This window comes from Narcine bancroftii, chromosome 5, assembly GCF_036971445.1.
Source record: "Narcine bancroftii isolate sNarBan1 chromosome 5, sNarBan1.hap1, whole genome shotgun sequence".
Taxonomy (NCBI): Eukaryota; Metazoa; Chordata; class Chondrichthyes; order Torpediniformes; family Narcinidae; genus Narcine; species Narcine bancroftii.
In genome coordinates, this window is record NC_091473.1 from 73,583,222 (window position 1) to 73,598,213 (window position 14,992).

The 14,992-nt window shown below is 38.6% G+C and overlaps 1 long non-coding RNA gene across 1 annotated transcript in view; it reads left to right on the top strand.

Annotated features, from left to right (window-relative positions):
• Nucleotides 1-10,309, top strand: part of LOC138762723 (uncharacterized) — a 41,004-nt gene extending 30,695 nt beyond the window's left edge. The window contains exons 6-7 of the long non-coding RNA XR_011357094.1: nt 7,936-7,985; nt 10,129-10,309. This is a non-coding gene — a long non-coding RNA (uncharacterized lncRNA). The remainder of the gene's footprint in view (nt 1-7,935; nt 7,986-10,128) is intronic.
• The last annotated feature ends 4,683 nt before the right edge of the window (nt 10,310-14,992 follow it).

A 14,992-nucleotide genomic window follows, 5' to 3' on the forward strand; every position in this document is an offset into this window, starting at 1 on the left:
CAGAGATCACCACCCTGGCAGTCCTGTTTCTTAGCTTATGTCCTAGCTCGCTGTAATCTTCTTTCAGTACCTCCTCCCTCTTTTTATCTATGTCATTGGTACCCACATGTACCAAGACATCAGGCTGCTTGCCCTCTCCTTTTAGAATACTCTGGACCCGATTTGAGATATCCCGTACCCTTGCACCAGGGAGGCAGCACACCATGCGGGTATACCTATCTGGCTCACAGAATCTCTTGTCTGTACCTCTACAATGGAGTCCCCAATGACCACTGCATTCCTCCTTACCTTTTGTACCACTGTGCCAGGCTCAGTGCTAGTGACCTGGTCATTGCGGCCAGCTTCTGTCAGGTCATCTCCCTCAGCAGCATCCAACACAATATACCTGTTGCTGAGAGGGGTAGTCACAGGTGTGCTCTCTATTTTCCAGGCATTTTTCTTCCCTCCCCTGACAGTTACCCACTTACCTGACACATCTGGTCTCGGGGTAACTATCTCCCTAAAAGTTGAATCTATTAACTCCTCACTCTCCCTTACCAGCCGTAGGTCCTCAAGCTGCAGCTCCAGATCCCCAACTCGGTCCTTAAGGAACTGCATCTCGGTGCACCTGACGCAGATGTGTTTATTTGGGAGGGTGGAACTCATCTATAGTTTTCACATTTGACACCCAGTACAAAGCACTAACCCCCTAGGCATGACTGAGTTAAAATAATGCCACTTACCTTTCTCCTCGCCTGCTTTTGCCTAAGCCTGTTGAGCCAAAGCCTGGAAGTCCCACTCCTTCGCTGCATCATTCGCTCGCCGAGCCGCTCACCTCCGCTCGCTGTGCCGCTCACCTCACCTCACCTCGCCGGGCCACTCACCTCCGCTCGCCGGGCCGCTCACCTCACCTCACCTCATCGGGCCGCTCACCTTCGCTCACCTGACCTCTGAAGTATATGTGTGATAAACTGGTATGGTAATTTATTTAAAATTATTAGCATATTAGTAGATATATATTCGTAGACATGTCAAGCTCTTGTAGTTGGCTGATCTTTACCATGACATTGCAATATCCTCTTAGAAAGAGGGCATAAGTTTGTAGAACTTCAGTGTCATCCAGTTTTATTGATGGTCATGTATGTCCTGTACATAAGCTGTAGCAATATTATGCTTATTGCCAAAATGCTTCTTTAGTAAAAACTTAGCCCTTTTGAATCTTTCGTTCGGGGCTATATGATGGGAACACCTTGGAAGTTCTTGTGGTTGTCCGCTCATGAACTGTTCCAAATAATATAGACAATCCTCCAAGTTTTGGCTTTTACTTTCAATACTGCATCCAAAGTTTCTCTTGAACACCGGGAACTGAATTGGGTCACCATTAAAAACTTGAATCTCTCTGAAGAGAGAGACTGTAACTGGATCAAAAATGCAGCTCATGTCTGAGCAAACCTAAGTTTGTTCACCCAGATCCCTGCTGCCGGACCGAGAATCCTGCATCATAAGATGGTATTTGGCTCACATCTCTGTCCAGTGGGGTCATTATTGGGATTTGAGATCTGGCACTACCATGCCTTAACCTGCTTTGTTTGGATCCATTAACATTTAATAACTGTAATACTGGTTCTACTTGGGTATTAAATATTTTATTTTTCTATTGTCCTACTTCAAAACATGATTCCAAAATGTTAGGTGCTTTAGATAATTTACTTTGAACACCAGTTACCTCTGAGGCTTCTAGTATCCTTGCTTTGGCCTGATTAACAACAATTTTTGTATCCATTTGCAGTTGATCGTTTTGCCATTTTAGCTGCTCCTCCCGCAGTTCCTTATCCATCTGTAGGTGATCCCGGCTTCTTCTTATCCTTACCTCCTGCTCCTCTAAGGCCCATTTATTTTGAAGTATTCCTTTTTCCATTCAAGAATTGTTGCATCAGCCTGAACCTTTAAATGTGCCTGCTCTAGAACTCCTCTTGCTTCTGCTGCTTTCAGCATTTGATGCACCATCACCTGGTCATATTTCATAATCTACTTCTGATGTTGCTTTAAAATCTGACTTTGTCTCCACTCTGGATTGCCCATCCTCCACACCACCATCTTGTGGCACACTTTCAAACAATTCCAAGTGGCTGCTCTTAAATTCTATTGATGTTTTTTTGCAGTAATTCTGAGGGATTGGTATTCCCAGCAGCCATAACCTTCTCTCTTTCTATTGCCTCTTTCAGTCTTGCTTGAAGAGCAGTTTTGGCCTCACTTGAATCTAATCCCTGATGTAGTAATTCTTATTCAAGTTCCTTGACTTTCATCTCCTAGACACACAGCTCCTCAGGGGCAGCAGCTTCAGCGGAAGCTGCCATATTATCCATCCAATCGACTGTCATACTCGAGCATCAAACTTGCACCACAATAACTCCAAAACTAAAGCAGTCCTCAAAGGACAAGTGGTAGTTTCTCCAAACATTGTTCAAACTTGCAATAAACATATAGAAATAATCCTTAAGTAAGGTTTACCTCTTCTTCAATGGCCTTAATGATGCAGTTCATGATTGTGCCTCCTTCAATTCAAAATGTTCTAAACAGAGCTCAATCGATCCAATCCAAATTCCAAATACAATTTCCAACTTTTCTAATGATCTAATTGTGGCGACTTTTTTCCTTTATAGTCGCTTGGAGGATATCAGAAAAGTTGTTGTTGTCTATGACTCATTCAAACAAATTCATATGAAAGTTAGATCATATTTTCCAAAGTTTATTAAATGATATTAAACATTGTTAACATTATTAACATTATTATCAGTTGCTGTACATTGTTACAAACTGTTAAAACATTATTAGATGGTCAATAGAAATGGTCAAAACTTCTCTGATCCCTCCATTTTGCAGAACAAAAGAAGGAAACTGAGCATCTTATCTTTCTCACATGGCTGAAAGATGTTGCTTAGAGACACCATAAAAATGTTAAACAACAGTCAGAAAGCCATAAACAGAACTGCTTGCGAGCTTGAAATCCATTTTAATCCTTACAGCTCCATTTTACTTTTGAACGATTACCAGTGAGCTGACCAATCTGTAGGTTTTTAATTTTCTGTATGACTTTCATCCATTCCATGCGTGCTAATTATCTTTTAAGTTTGTCTGTGAGTGGAAATGTAATTTTCCTGCATGCCACTGTTTCATCTACGTGGATCTTGTGTTTGCCACATAAACAACCAAGACATTTGTGTACTCTTCCATGAGTGTTATATGCTTATCTTTCATAGTGAAGCCACTATAAAAATTATTTTCACCAGATCAAGCTCTTCACATGCACTCAGATCTAATACTGGTTGTACTCTCCTTTCTACAATCAGTAGCTGTGACTGTAAATACCTTTGTGTTTGAAGGCCACCATACAGTTCCTTTTTACTGGAATGTTCTCTCCAGTGTAGCCTGCCACTTTTAATTTCACTGAATAAATCTGGCTCTTTACAGTGAGAGTATATAATCATCCATAGATAACAGATTCACCTTGGCTCCGGTGTCAAGCTTAAATGTAATTACTGTCGCATTCATAGTCACTGGAATGAACCATTCCATTTTACCAGTAGGTACAGTCTGTAGTGAATCTGCAAATAATTCCTCAATTTCTACATCCACTGTGTGCACCTTCTCTTGGTAGCCCCTGCTTTTCAAAATGATTCTTCTTCCTCATTTATTGGAGGACTATCCATAGGCAGGACACATCTTTGGAATATATCTACCTCTGCACCTTCTGTATTTGCTGTTTGAGCCTACCACTTTGCTTGGCTGTAGCTTTAGGAAACTCCTGACTCTCTGCTTCTCTGTTTTCACCATCTGCACTGTTCTGTCGATCCTGTGAAGCTTCTTAGCTGGTGCTCATGTGGTCTCTGCTACCCTACACATATTCACACCCTTTTCCAGTGTCAAATCTTTTTCATGTTCCAATCTTTCCCTAAGCCCATTATTTGGGATTCCACAAACTATTCTGTCGCTAGTGAGTGAGTTTTTCAAATCTCCAAATTCACAGGACTTACTCAGCTAAATATTGGTCAAAGTTCATACCTTGAAAAACTTGAATCTCTCAAACGTGATGTTTTTTTTACTTGGAACAAAATCCTTCTCAAATTTGGTCATCAGAGTATCCAACGTGAAAGCTGTCTCATCAATTTTAAAATTGTTATAAATGTCCAAGACATCTTCACCTACCATGTGTAGAAATATAGACACTTTCTGTTTTTCATTGGTCTCTCCCAGCCTCTAAATAAATGTTGAATTGCTGTTTGAAGCATTTCCAATTATCGGGTAGATTGCTGGTAAACTGCATCGGTGAGGGAGGACTTAACTTATCCATGATGGGAACTATTGCTTTTTTCTTACTTACTTACACACTTCTGGCACCATGTTATGTTTGTTCCTTGAAGAAGAATAACCTTGCATGGTTTTAACACTGAAATAACTTTTTTTTTCGAGCTGCTTGAACCAACAATGCACTCGACTTCTGTTGTAGTCTACATTTTGTTCCAGCGCAAACTGCTTGTTGTCTACTGGGAATTGTAGTTCTTTATTATACATGTATAATAACATAGTAGTCCTGGTTTCTGGTACCTTGCACTAGTCCTCCACTTTTCCAAGGTCTGGAACCCTTCATGGCCACTGCCGATCTAAGCATCACCACCTTTGGTCATGGGATTTTAAAATAAACCACTGTCAGCTCCTTTAACAGGCCATTTAAAGCCTGTAAAGAGTCAACGACAGTTGGACTGGGTGGTTGGACCTCACAGGGGAGCGCTGAGACTTTGCACCCCACACACCGTCGGTCCACACCAGCAGCAGTGCACCCATTGCAGCAGCTCGGTAGTGATGTCTTTTGTTTAGTAAAGCTAGAAGTGTAAGCAGGAAGGAACATAGATACAACCATTGACTGATAGAAAACAAAGTGATGAGAGAGGAGGCCCAGGCAGACCTGAACTGCTGGAAATGCTCATGGACTTCAATGATTATAATTAGTTTCAAAGGTTATAATGTGCCCAGTTGGAAGATAATTTCTCTAATTATGCTGAGCTTTATTGCAATAATGTAAGAGACTAAGGCCAAAATGGGAGTGGAATTGAGAATTAAAGTGATTAGATATAGATATATGCCCTCCTGTTGGATACCATATGAGGACGTTGCATAAAGATACAGGTTTAAACTTATTCCACAGAAGTTCCAAAATCAATACCTTTTACATGGAGGAAATGAAGTGAAGGAAGTCTACCTAGAAACTGTAGGAAGAGAAGTACATCAAAATAGAAATATAATAATTAGTCCAGTCAGACAAAGGAAGGTGATTGCGAAGGCAAACTGCTTCAAAGAAGAAGGGAAGAAGCCTCTCCCTGTAGAAGATGGAGATGCAGAGAATTTGAATGTCTTTGGTGAAAGTGGAACTGATAGAACCAAGAACCTGTAAACTGTTGGATATCCCTTACTCAAAAGAATCTATCTATGGTTTGACGCACAACTGGAAACAATGACAACAGCAAACAGTTACCTTGAAAATGGCTTGTTTCTGTTCTCTGGTATTTTTAACCTTTATCAACTGTAGGCTAGGCTATGGTCCACTGCTGAGGTGGGCATTAACCCTCTCCCTCATCATGTCTCAGCTCCTTTCCCTTTTACCCTCCCATCTGTATCCACATATTCCCACCTACCTTTTGGCCTATGCTCCTTCCCCTTCCCCTTCCTCCCTTCTCCCCTCACCTTTTCCCCCTCCCCCCACATTTTTATTCATTTATTTTTACCTGTTTTTTCTTTATTCCTGATGAAGGGCTCATGCCCAAAACAATAATTACCTTTTATTTTCAATGGCAATGGCTCCATAGGATTCTGCTCAACGTTTATCGTGCCCCCCCCCCCCACATGCCTGTGAAGCAATCAAGTTTAAGATGATTTCTTCCTCGCATCTCTCCTACCAACTACTGGTACATAAAAACAAAAATATTTATTGTTACATAATGGAAAAAACACAAGGCTTTTATCCTGAGTATGACAACTGTGGCTTCTGATTCCAGAACAAGTAGACAAATAGGAAATCATTCCAGAATCCGGCATAAGCCATGAGAAGAACGTTTTTCTCTTGCAGAATGGATTCATCTAATGGATTCATCTAATTGCAATGAGAATTTCTTGAGTAGTAATGAAATGACTAATTGATTTTCATCAATTCTTCCAGAAAAAATGGAATTACTCAAAGGAATTGCCTGAATAGTTTATTTGGGAGCTAAGTACATGATGTCAGATATTATTTATGGACACTGGAGGCAAATTAAATGACAGAGTGATATTGAACATTTCCACTCAATGCATTTATCTTTTGTGATGCAAGAAGACCCTTTTCAACTTTCTGTGATGTTTCAGTAATAATCTGTTTGAGTATTGGTGTTCTCTCAAAAGTGTGGGAGGTCACGTGATGCAGCAGAGTTAGAAACCAAGACCGCCACCGTCCCGGGACTCTCAAAATTGTGGGAGGTCACGTGATGAGGCAGGGTTAGAAACCAAGAATGCAACCGTCCTGAATAAGTGAATTTTTTTTAAAAAATCTACCTAAACACCAATTATATCACCAAAGAAGAAAAACCTGTTTCAGGGTCTTCTGGAGTCCAAGAGGCAGTCGAAGGAGATTGGGACCAGAGCCCTGCTGATCAGAAGAAGCCTGGGACTGGAGTTCAATCTGGCCCTCATGCGAGTAGCTCACCTGTTGGGGCAACTGGAGCTACATCTCCACAGCCTGCTGGCACAGCTAGTGCTTTTGCTAGTACAAGCAGATTCCAATTGCTGCAACAGGACATGGAAGAGGAGCAAGTCATAACAGACTCACTTGTCAGTGATAACAGTGCAGAGGAAGAAGGAGAACAAGCTATACAGAAGAAAGCCCTACTATTTGATAAAGGCAAACAGCCTAAAAGCTCATAGAGCACTAAGAGTACCCTTGAAGATGTAATGAGAGAATTGAGAGAACTGAGATTTTAAAATATAAAAAAAGAACAAGCATCTTAAGGTTGTGAACAATATGCAAATTACCATGGGTAACTTGAATGCAAGAGTTAAGTCTGTAAAAGATGGAATGGAAGATTTAAAGAAAAAAGTGGAAAAAGTAGCGTATGAAACAGATGTGTGGGTCTCTGAAAGGAACCAAATGTGGAAAAAATTGGACACACCATAACATTTTAGTAGAATGAATAATATCAAAATATTTGGATTTAAAGAAAGTATGGAAGGTCCAGATTCTATTCATTTCTTCCAAGAATGGAGACCCAAAATGTTGAGAACAAAATATTGAAATTGAAAGGCACATAGATCCCTTATACCCCAATCAGCAACAGATGAAAAACCACATTCTATATTGATTAAATGCTTAAAGCATCAAGGCAGGGAAAGGATACAGGCTGTAGTGATGAAAGGAGCATAGACAGAGGTTGTCTGTTAGAATATGAAGGAAATAGAATATTCTACTTTAAGATATAAGTACAGCACTGTTAAAGTGAAGATGAGAATTCAATCCAGTTTTTAAAAAATTCTCTCTGGCAGAAAGGCTACAAGTTTATGCTAAGACATCCAGCAACTTTGAAAATAATTCTGCTGGGTGGTAGAAATAATGTTTTTCAGACTTTAGGCTTGCAGCAGAGCTTGTGGAAACATTGTAGAATGTTAGACCAGTTGAGTGATTAATTCATGACAACTTTGTATTTTTCTGTTTTATTTAGATATTAATCTTGTATAAAAAGATTAATTATCATATGGAGATTTTCTCCAGGGGGTCGGGGGTGACGGGAACCTGATCCCTGTCATATCATTTATATTTGCGTGGCAATCCATAAAATGGAGAGGGTAGTGTTATTTGCTTAATTATTATGGACACAGTATACGTTATGCTAAGTTTATTTTAACTATATTCTTTCTTTTCTTGGTTTGCTGGAGGGTGTGCATCTCACCACAGAAGCAAAAGAATAAGCAACTTTTTGGAGAAGGTACTTGGGGAGAGGGGATGGGGGAATATAAAGAGAGTATAATGATCTTTTGTAGAGATAATAATGCAGTCAAGATTATAAGTTTTAATATTGATGGTTTGAATGGGTCAGTGAAGAGAAAGGGAGTTTTAACACATATTATGTTAGCACATTTAAAAAAAAAGGGTGTTAATCTAGAATTCTGATAAGAAACTCAATTAGTTGAAAAAGAGCATTAACAATTCAAAATGGACAGGGTTGGCCATGTATTTGGCTCCTCATTCAATTCAAAAGCAAAATGAGTGGTGAACTTGATGAGGAAAAACCTTCCATTTAGCATATTGAATATAGTAATAGATCCAGTAGGGCACTGTAAAATATATTCTGAATCCTGGACATTTATGAATCTATATGTGACAAATATTGATGATGAGAAATTCATCCATGAAACATGAAACATTTCTTAATTTGGCAGATACCTATAAAGATATTTTAGTGGGAGAAAATTTCAACTTTTGTCTGGATCCAATTCTAGATAGATCAACAAGGGCAGTGATAAGGGGAAAAGTGGCTAAAGCAACTTTGAGAATAATGATAGAGTTGAACTTAGTGGAAGCCTGGAGAAGGATTCAGCCAAGAGAAAGAGATTATTCTTTTTTATTCAAATAGATACAATTCCTATTCTAGGATAGATTATTTTTGATATCAGCCCAATTACAGGGTAGGATCATGGATACTGAATATAAAGCAAGAATTTTATCAGACTACTCACCTCTTATATTGACTATCATGATGTCAGATAAAGAAAAATCGGTCTCTATATAGCGATTAATTCTTTGCTGTTGAGAAGATCAGACATTTGTGATTTTATTAGGATACAAATTCAGATGTTTTGTGTGACCAACTGCAATTCAAATACTGATACATTTCTTTTATGGGATACTTTGAAAGCATATTTAAGATGACAAATTATAAGCTATACTTCTAAGATCAAGAAGGAATATTCAAGAGTGGTGGAGCAACTGGAATGAAAAATACTTTATTTGGAAAAGGACCTTCAAATGAGGGATTCTGAAGAGAAGTGTAGATAGCTTATTAAGAAAAAAAATCAATATAACACATTGCAAACATATAGAATAGAAAAAGCAATAACAAGAACTAAACAGAAGTATTATGAACTAGGTGAACGAGCCCATAAAGTACTTTCTCGGCAATTGAAAGCAGAACAGGTCTTGAGAATTATCAAAATGTGATTAAAACAGATGTGAATATGACCACTTACAAATTTCAAAAAATTAATGAGGCTTTTAGGTAATTTTACTCCAAGTTCTACCAATAAGAATCTAAAGGAGATGTTTTTCTCACAAATTAGGGTTACAAGTTAAGACCTGGAAGAACAGGTAGAACTTAATGTCCCTTTATCCATATAGAGGTGAAATAGGCACTGGTTATTTGCAAATCAATAAATCTCCGGGAGAGGATAGTTTCCCTTCTGAATTTTGTAAATAATTTAAAGATTTGCTGATTCCTCTTTTCATGAAAGTGTTAGATCATACCTTCCCAGAATCATTCTCAATGGCAATAATTACAGTAATACCAAAAAAATAGACATCCATTAAAACCGTCATCGATAGACTTATTTCACTGTTAAATTCAAATTATAAGACCATTGCCAAAGCCTTGGAAAATAGATCAGCAAATTCTTTTGCCAAAATTAATAAATATGGACTAAACAGGCAACCTGCTGCTAATGTAAGTAGATTGCTTAGTATAATTTATCTGGCACAAAAGAGTGTAGCTGTGGCCTTGGATGCAGAAAAAGTGTTGGATAGACTGGAGTGGGACTTTCTGTTTAAAGTACTGGAAAGATTTGGGTCAGGGCAAATTTTTATAAATTGGATTAAGGCACTGTATGATGATCCTAAAGTGAAAGTAGTGACAAATGGACAATCCTCTGTATCATTCCATTTGACAAGATCTTGTAGTCAAGGATGCCCACTATCTCCGACTCTTTTTATTCTAGCTATAGAATCACTTGCAGAAGCAATTTGGCAAGATCCAAACATAAAAGTGTTCAGGGTTAACCAGGAGGAATATATGATAAATTTATTTGCTGATGACATATTGATGTATTTGACAGAGCCAGTATCTTTTTTTTTTACAGAAACTGTACTTGAAGCTAGAAGATTATGGGAAAGTATCAGGTTACAAAATAAATTTGGATAAGAGTGAAATGATGCCACTTAAAGAAGGAGATTATATTCAGCACCAAAAAGACACAAAATTTAAGTGGCCGTTAAATGGGATAAAATATTTATGAATATGTACAGATAACAATTTAAAGAATTTATAGAAATTAAATTACTCACCTTTGCTTAAAAAGGTTGAAGAAGACTTGGATAGCTTTACCAATAACATTAGTTGGAATAGTTAATTGTGTCACAATTCGTTAATCCACAGAATTGCTAATAGCGAAGGTGTCTGATAAGTGGCAGGCTGATGACAATCAGCTGGTGACCCAAGTCCCCGTGCCTGACAGCCCCCCTCCCCTCTCCTCGTGCTCCCTGGTGCGGGATGTCAGGGCAGGGGCAGCCACCGTGGGACATTGGGACAGGGGCATCCGCCGCTACCCCAACATCCCATGGTGGATGCCCCTGTCCTGACATCTGTGGCAGCTGCCCCTGCATCAGTTCTGTGACTTGGCTGTAATGCGGTATGAAATCTTGGACCCCCAACTACCACATTCTAATGAGGTTTTACTGTATTTCCAAGAGTTCATTACCTATTTCAAACATTACCCATTCCATTAACTAATAGGATTTTTCAAGAGTTAAATAAATATAGAAAATTCCTTTGGAAGCATAAGATGTTGATACTCTCCAAGAAAATTTAACATGGAAATATGTCTTGGGAGATTTACAGCTCCCAAATTTAAAAAAAAAATATTACTGAGCAGCCCAAATAAGATTTCTTACTTCCTTTTTTTTGAGGAAGGAGACAAACCTCCATGGTTCAAAATAGAACTAAAGTAGGAGAGAGAATAGCAGAAAATTTTATATATAAATGGGAAGCAAAATTAATATGTGGTGAGAAAGAATCCCCCTTGTTAAAACATATAATTAATATTTGGCACAAAATAAATTGAGATTGGAACAAAATGGGCTCTATCTCCTAAAACACCTCTGATTCAAAACAAGCTTATCCCTTTTACAATGGCTAATAACATTTTAGAGACTTGGTCTCATAAAGGGATCGGATATATTGAGGATTGCTATGAGCAGTGGAAAGTTATGTCACTTGATCAATTAAAAAATAAATATGGAATCCTTAACAACACAATCTTCTGCTATTTTCAATTAAGAGCATATATAAGGAAAAAGTTAGGGCCAACAATGTTTTTAATCACAGTGCAGTGATGTGGAGACTCTGATTCAAAAGGGAAACAGAAATTCACTTCGGCAATGTATTTCTTACTTCAGATGGGAGCCACTAAACAGGTGGTTCATGTCGAGACAGAGATGGGAATCAGACTTAAATAAGTATTAATTAGCAAATCAGGTCTGATTAATGTAAGGTCTGTATGAAAAATACAACAAATGTAAGGTATAGATTAGTACAATATAATTTTTTGCATCAGTTATATCTCATGCCACAGAAATTAAATAAGTTAAAGTCAGACTTCTCAGATAAATGTGGCGAGGAGATGGGAACTTTCTTCTACTCGACTTGATCATGTTTCAATGTGAGACCTTTTTGGGTGTATTTAGAACAGATTATTGGAATTCCATTTCCACAAAACCCAGAATTGCTTTTTCCTGGGAAATATAATGGGGATAAGACCAAAATTGGAGTTATCTAAATATCAAGTTGAATTTGTAAAAATTGCTTTGGCAGTGGCTAGAAATTATATTGCAGTTACTTGGAAGTCTAACCTTCATCTAAGTATGGCATGCTGGAATGCAGAAATGCATAGCTCTGTTTCCCTTGAAAATATTATTTACAACCTAAGAAATAAGTATGACATATTTCTGAAAATATGGAGACCATGTTTACAGATTTCAGGTATAAATCCCAGGTTGAGTTTCTTTCAGTCCTTGAGTCCAAAGAGAAGATTAGTTAAAAATTTAATTGAAATCTGTGGAGTGAATGACACTTTCCAGCAACCTTTCTTATTTTTCCACTCTACCTTTCTTTCTTCTTTTTCTCTTCTCACACACTTTTTTTCAGGGTCTTTTTGGTGGGTAGAGGGTTGTAGGATTTGGGTTACAACCATTATGCAGCATAAATTTATCTTATATATTCGTATTTTTAATTTTGTATTTGACTACCTATATGGTCTAAAATTTTAAAATAAAATATTCAAAAATAAAAAGAAATTGTCTCAAAGGTTTTTAAGTAATCTAAGGTCCATTCACACTGACTAACCAGTGAATTGGCTGTTCAGTGAATTGGTTAAAGAAGCCATTTTTCCTGTTCACACTGGACCACTAACTGGTTCTCTATGGCCTTTCACATTTATCACAAGGCATCCCTGGGATTTGGAGAGTCTCTGGCGACGTCTGAGTGAAACATCGCCCTAAATCCTGATCAATGCATTACGATCTTGTATTTAAAGAAAATTAATCATGCCTACTAATAACATAATTAAGCGTTATGAACAGCACAGTATATGCCCTTCAGCCCCTGTTGTTGTGCTGACCTATATAAACCTTTATTAATGTATAAAGGATTGTGGGAAAGTGATAGTGGCAATAGCAGACAATTTATAAAGACTGTGGGAAAGTTGTAGTGGCAATAGTGCACAATTTATACAGACCATGGGAAAGAGTGATGGTGAACCTGCCCTCCCAGAATTCCATGGGGCAGAGAAAGGGCTGTCTGTGCAGAGCACTCATGGAGGGTTTTCTCGGAATTCTGGGAGGGGAGGTCCACCATTGTGTTCTCTCTCTCTCTCTCTCTCTCTCTCTCTCTCTCTCTCTCTCTCTCTCTCTCTCTCTCTCTCTCTCTCTCTCTCTCCTGCTGTGACTTTTCCATGGTCCTTTAGAGATTTATAAACATCTATATAGGTCAGCAAAGTTTATACCTTCTTTTTAATCTTTTGTTTCCTTCACGTTGCTGCAGTCATGCAAAAACGTCATCAATGCATCACTACTTTTTCCCTGTATAGTCCATGTCCCTTTCACACTGGGTTAATCGGCTCAGTGATGCCGGGGATGTTACAACCTGGTAGGCTATATCATCCCCTACGTCATCTGATGCCTGTGTGCTGATTCTGGAGCATTCACACTGGACCTTTATCTAGTAGATTTGCCATCAATTACTAGGACAAGGTGCCATTGTGAAAGGGGCTTTTTATCTTTCTTCTCTTTCTCCAAATGTTGTTTTAAAAATTTGGCCCCATGCTTTCATTTAAAAATGTCATTAGATATGGGGATAGTGCTGGAGGATTGGCGCATTGCGCATGTGGTTCCGTTATTTAAAAAGGGTTCAAGGAGGAAGCCTGGCAACTATCAGCCTGTAAGTTTGACGTCTGTGGTAGGTAAATTAATGGAGAAAATTCTTAGAGATAGTACTTATAAACATTTGGATAGACAGGGTCTGATCAGAAGCACTCAACATGGATTTGTGGGAGGAAAACATGTTTGACCAATCTGATTGAATTTTTTGAAGAGGTGACTAGGAATGTGGATGTGGGTAGCGCAGTGGATGTTGTCTATATGGACTTCAGTAAGGCCTTCGATAAGGTACCACATGGAAGGATAGTTAGGAAGGTGCAGTCTTTAGGTACAAATTTTGAGATAGTCAAATGGATTGAACATTGGCTGAAAGGTAGAGGCCAGAGAGTGGTAGTGGATAATTGTCTGTCAGGTTGGAGGCCGGTGACCAGTGGTGTGCCTCAAGGATCTGTATTGGGCCCATTGTTGTTCGTTATATACATTAATGATCTAGATGATGGGGTGGTAAATTGGATTAGTAAATATGCAGACGATACTAAGATAGGTGGAATAGTGGATAATGAAGAAGGTTTTCAAGGATTGCAGAGGGATTTGGGCTGCTTAGAAAAGTGGGATGAAAAATGGCAGATGGAATTTAATGCTGATAAGTGTGAGATGCTTCATTTTGGTAAGAAGAATCAGAATAGGACATACGTGGTAAATGGGAGAGCATTGATGAATACAGAAGAGCAGAAAGATTTAGGAGTAACGGTACATCGTTCCCTGAAGGTAGAAACTCACGTGAATAGGATGGTGAAGAAGTCTTTTAGTATGCTGGCCTTTATCAATCATTGCATGGAATATAGGAGTTGGGAGGTGATGTTGAGATTGTATAAGACGTTGGTGCGGTCTAATTTGGAGTTCTGTGTGCAGTTCTGGTCGTCTAATTATAGGAAGGATATAAACAGAGTGGAGAGAGTGCAGAGAAGGTTTACCAGAATGTTACCTGGGTTTAAGCATCTAGAGTATAGGGAGAGATTGGACAGATTAAGTCTTTATTCTTTGGAGCGTAGAAGGTTGAGAGGGGATTTGATAGAAGTATTTAAGATTATGAAAGGGATAGACAGAGTGGATGTGGATAGACTATTTCCGTTAAGAGGAGGAAAGATTAAAACAAGAGGACATGAGTTAAGAATTAAGGGGCAGTGGTTTAGAGGTAACATGAGGGGGAACTTCTTTACTCAGAGAGTGGTAGCCGTGTGGAATGATCTTCCGGGAGAAATAGTGGCGGCGGAGTCAATTGTATTATTTAAGAAAAGGTTGGACAGGTATATGGATGAGAAGAAGATGGAGGGTTATGGGCATTGTGCAGGGAGGTGGGACTAGAAAGGGGTGTTTGGTTCGGTGCGGACTAGAAGGGCCTAATGGCCTGTTTCCGTGCTGTAATTGTTATGTTATGAATATATACAAACAAGCCAAACACATGGGCAGAGAAGAATCTTACAGAGATGTAATGAACCAATATGATAAATCTTCCACTGAATAATAATGAAAGTTCTTGTTTGCTGCAGAACTCATGGGTAAAATTATTTC